We start from the raw sequence: 6,000 nt of genomic DNA on the forward strand, positions 1-6,000 counted from the left end.
CAGATAGTTTTGTGGTATTTTATTTTCTAGTTTCAGTAACAAAGAAAATAAAATTGCAGTATTTTCTAGTTTTAGTAACAAGAAAAATAAAATGATTTTGTGTTATAATTTATTTTCTGGTTTAAGTAACTAGAAAATTAAGTTGTGGTTTGGTTTTCTGATTTTTGTAATCAGATATTATTTCGGTATTTTATTTTACTAGTTTTAGTAACAAGGAAAATAAAATTATTTTGTATTGTAATTTATTTTCTGGTTTTTGTAACTAGAAAATTAATTTTGTTAATCAATCATGTAACTTTGTGACTCGGTCACAATCTGTTAATTTGTAACTTATGGTTTCGTTTGGTAGACCACTTATTTTTTAATCCTATGTGAAAAGGTATTAATTATTTTGATTTTATCATAGTTCATCATGAGTATACATGGAAGAATTTGTTTCTAGAGTAAAAATATTTTATTTTTATTGCAATGTGGATTCATAGTCTTGAATTGTTTCTGCACTTGAGTCGGAAAATATATATATATATATATATATATATATATTCACAAGAGCATTTTAATTCATATTTAATTTGTTTATTTATGTACAAATCAAACTTATTAAATGAAGGTATGCTTTGTCATTTTGAAGTTTAAAGTTTTAAATGTGTTGGATTTTATTTATGAGTTGAGAATTCTTTTTATTTCATGATGCAAGTGATGGGATCGTGCATGATTAATTTATTTTGGTAATTCATTATTTTTAGTTGATGCGTTTGATATGTATGTATGATATCAACTCTAGTTATTTCTTAACAATAATTTCAAGTGATTTGAAATGATAAATTGTTATGTCGACTTTGGACATAAGCATGTTAATTTGAATATTTCTAATCAATTTTGAATGGGTGTTTAAAAGAGAAATTTAAACATGAAGATGTATGTAATTATATCGGTCCGTTTAATTGGGAAGTAATTTAAATCGTTTATGTTGATTATTGATTTATGTGACATGAGATGTCATTAATAATTATTTTACTTGCGTAGTAGAATTTGTTAAACCATGAACCATTTTATTAATATGGGGAGTGTATCTCTTGCATTAATTGAGATAATTTAATTTTCTTCTGTCACAAATATTTGTATGACAGTGACATTTATTTGTTATTGAGTTGCAAGAATGTATACAATCAAATGGGTTTTTTGAATTGTTTGATTCTTAGGCAAAATTTTTTATGAGAATATAATTTTGTCAAAACATTAATTTTGACTTGAGTAGTCATAATTATTTTGGTTTTTTCTTGAATTTGTTTTAAGTGATAGGGGTGGTGAATATGATGCACCATTAAATGAATTTTGTGCACAACATGGCATTATTCACCAAACTACAGCCCCTTATTTTCCACAGCAAAATGGAATTGCTGAAAGGAAGAATAGAACCTTAAAAGAAATGATGAATGCCATGTTACTAAGTTCAGGCTTACCACAGAACTTGTGGGGGGAAGCAATATTGTCTGCTAATTATGTTCTTAATAGAATACCCCACAAGAAAACCAAAAGCATTCCTTATGAATTGTGGAAAGGTCGACCACCTTCCTACAAATACTTAAAAGTGTGTTCGTAAGGCAAACAATTTGTAGTGCTGCTATTGTTTGTGGTAAGATCATTTCATCCTGGGAGATAGACGTCCAAATTCTGAAAGCACCGTGGAGAGGACGAATCTGTCTTAAGGACACAGTGTTAAACACTGGACTTGATCAGAAATATTATTTATATAAATTAACCAAGTAAGTTGTTTAATTTAATTTTGTTTTTATTTGTTTATTTAATCAGATTTTAATTTTGTTTTTGTAACAAAATAAAATCTATGGTTTTATTTATTTATTTTTATTTTGAGTTTGATTTTTGTAATCAAACATATTCTCTCCTTTTCTCTATTTCTTTTATTCTTATTGTTGTTTTGTACACAACAGAATTTAATCTTTTTAAATACAGTGAAGATTGTCCTACACCTACATCCCCCATTGGTTTCCTGCGGCTTTTCTGATCAGCCAATATATCTCCACCTTGTGGGCTACGATGATAAGGCGAGGACACTATGCCACATGGACTACCAGCTATTTTTTGCTGCATGAGCTCCGATTGCCCTTCTTTCCTTGCCAAGGCTGCTTTAAGACTAGCAATCTGATATAAGAATTTGTATATTAGTGAAATGAAATAAGAACTTACAAATATTCATCTGTAAGTGCAATGCAGAGGTAAACAGCTAAACAAAGAGAATGTAAGAACCTGCTCTTTGAGGTGTTTAACATCTGCACCATCTTTGTTTATGTGAACAAACAGTGGCAACACGCTCAGCAAATTTGAGTGTACTCAATGTTTCTCCAATAGAATCAGGCTCAGGGCTTATGTGAACAAACATTAGTGTCTTGGCCTGTCCTCCTAAAATTTAAGTACGACCCCAAAACATAAATTATCAGATAGAATGAAAAACAAAACAGAAGTTTGAATTTCCTCTCCACCCCGTAAATTCATTCATTTAGCCTTACCAAGTGAGTCTTGGAGCAATTGTGTGAGTTTGCTGTTCCTGTAAGGGACATGTGAATTCTTTTGGGCGAGGGAAGAGATCACATCACCCAAAGCAGAAAGAGGTTTGTTAATATGTTGCGCCTCTTTTAGTCTATCTCCTGTTACTTCAGATTTGTCAACCCTCTCACTTCCGGCCAGATCAACCAAATGCATACAGCCACGAAGTATAGCTCCAGTTGTCAAGTCCCTTCCTTGGGCATGAACAGTCAAGCAACTGCAAATTGATTAAGTAGTACAACTGAATTGCGTATAAATGTTTTATCTTTTTCCCTTTTTCTGGTCAAAGAAGTTATTTTTTGCTCCCTTGTAACTGATCTGAATGGCTTCATGTTTTTTAACTCTATTTTGTTGTGGATCTATGTTGTTTACTATTGGAGTTAACATATTTGACTACCTACTAATTGTGATTACTTATGTAAGATATTATGAGTGCTTATTCATCTTATCATATATTGGCTTGTTGCTAACATGGGTATCTCTCTATTTCTGATGATCAATTTTAGATAGAAAATGGTTTTATTTTTTCCCTAGATTTGCAATGGTTTTATTTTTTATTTTTAAACTTTTTCCCTTTGGCACCCATTTGGATGTGTTACTTTCAATAAAAAGCAATGATTCAATGTAGAAGAGTCTAACTCCGACTTTTGGTACCCGAACTCTTCACCTTGAAGTACATAGATGATAATTGTGTATAAAATTCATTCAATAATAGTGAATAATATGATCTATGGATAAATATTATGAGAAAAGATAGGGATGATGAAAAAACTTTCATGAAATTGGTCATGAAAAATTTATGACCCTTGGATTACCTTGATTAGTGTGTGGTGTTTATTTTAAGTGTAATCCAAGGGTCATAAATCTTTCATGATTATTTTCATGAAAGTTTTTTCATGATACCTAACATTGCTCAAATATTATTGAAACATGTGACTTGGATTGGAAAGGAAAAAGTTATCATTCGAACTAATTAATAGTCATAACTATGTCTTGGTAACCCCATCCCTCTTTTGGCACCAATTTTTAATTTTTTTTTCTTTCTCATTTGTGGTTATTATCAAATGTATGCAATTTTTTGATACATTATACTCTTTGATTGTTTGATGTAATACCTAATGAATTTGATGCCTTTTTGTGATACAAATCAGTCATTGAAGTTCGTAATGGGTTGACATTCCTAGACCTAATTGTCATCCAAATTGAGGAGACTTGCAATTGGAAATATGTTAAAGAGTTTTATGTTTCTGTTGTAAGTTTTTGATGTTTGATCTAATTATAAATTATTTGTTGATATAGGAAAAGAAACTTGTTGCAGAGATAAAGAGAACCGCCAAAACAAAAAATGAGGTACATTCTATTTTTATGCAAGATGCACTCTTTGAATTATTCAGATTTATCTTATTTTTATTTATGTTTACATTCCGTAGGCATTTTTGGATTTACCACCTTGAGATTCTTGCATTCCACGTGTACTGTGTTAAGATTTGACACTTGTCCTTGCTTTAGCTAGCTTGTTGGATTATGTAATTTTACAAGGAATTGCAGTTTTATAACATTTTTTAGAGTTTAAGACTAAAAAATGATTTTGCTAGATTTGTCTCAAATAAATGGTTTGGTGCTATTGTTTTTAGTAGGATCTTATTTGGTAGATTTTTCTCAAAATATTCATAGCTAGAAATCTATTATTGTATTGTTTATAAAATATCATTGAGAATTATTTGCGACGGTAACAAGATTGTCGCTAATACATTGAAGACATTTTGTATTTTTTGCGACGACAAAACATCAGTCGCCATAAGTAGGCTAGGCAATCGCAAATAGTTTGCGACTATTGTTTTGTGGTCACAAAAAAATATTTGCCACCCCCATTTGCCATCACATGGGCCGTTGCAAAAGATGTTTTGCGACTGTATTTCTATTATTTGCGATGGCTTGTAACGGTCGCAAAAAATAATTTTTTTAGTAGTGGAAAGTGAGTTTTGCATTCATAATTATTTTTTTAAAGATCAAAAAATACTTAAAAAATTAATGAAGCCACCAAAATAAAATCCTAACCCTTTCTTGTTTCCTCTCCTCTTTCTCGGAACTCCCCCGTCTCTCTCTCTCTCTCTCTCTCGACTTTATCTCTCCCGCACACAGGCACAACCCTTTCTTTTTTGTTTTTTTTTCTTTCTTTTCTTTGCCTCACCTAAAAACTATTATATTATATTTTATTATATAAATACAACATATATAAATATGCTATATAAGATCAATATATATATAATATAAATATATATAAATATTCAGATTAATTATATATAATTAAATTATCACATTAAATTAATTAAATATCACATTAAATTCTCATATACCCACACAATTAATAAAGTCAAAAAAATATAAAATAATAATAATAATAAATAATTACTTAAGAAAAATTAGGGTCGCTACAAGTAGTGTACCAAAAATTTATTTATTTGTTTATAAATAAATTTGTTCACATTTTAAATAAATAAATATTATTTTTTATCTTTATATTTTTAATTAGATCAATTTTAATTTTTAATTTTGTGTCAATTTGGTCCAATTAATAATACCGTTAGTGTTTTTGACAAAAAATGATCGCTGAATTTGTTCAGATTAACTCATCAGTCAAACAAATTTATATTTTTGCCTCTAAAAGAATGACATATGTCACTTATATACATATTTGTCATTAAAAAAAGGCTAACAATTAGGGCAAATTACACTATTAGTCCCTCTATTTTGGCTATTGTGCTTTTTTAGTTTTTGTAATTTCGATTGAATTGATTTTAACCTTGAATTTTTTATTTTGTCTCAAATTGATCCAATTCATAGCATGTTATATTGAGTTCAATTTATTTTTATATTTATTTTGTTCATTTTAAAAAAATTTGGAAGTATAGTGACATTTTTTGTTTTTTCAAAAAATGACATTAGATAGCTTGGAAATTTTTTGGTTTAGTGACATTTCTCAAAATGCCATAAAATATTTGTTTATGACACTTTTCACTTAATGCCATAAAAGGTAACTTGCATCTATATTAGTGACATTTTAAAAAAATGTCATAACTACAAAAGTTTAGCAGCATCTTTTGATAAATGTCATTAAAATAATTTCTTGTGTCATTCTTTTGTAAAATGTCATAAAGTTAATGCTATTAAATCACATTTTTGTTGTAGTGAAGTAACACTTTTTTTTATTGAAATGCCACTAGAGTCTTATATGTTTGTGGCTCTGTGACATTTTTCTAAAACATGCCACCAATTATTCTTTTTGTGACATTTTTTAAAAATATACCACTAGTATGGTATCGCTAAAATGTATTTTTGTTGTAGTGATAAGTCAATAAATTTCATTAAATTGGACAAAAATTTGTCCTATAATTGAATTTAAAATTTCAAGGACCAAAGTAAAATTTAAATAAA

Source organism: Camellia sinensis, chromosome 14 (genome assembly GCF_055761805.1).
Source record: "Camellia sinensis isolate YWXY chromosome 14, ASM5576180v1, whole genome shotgun sequence".
NCBI classification, from domain to species: Eukaryota; Viridiplantae; Streptophyta; class Magnoliopsida; order Ericales; family Theaceae; genus Camellia; species Camellia sinensis.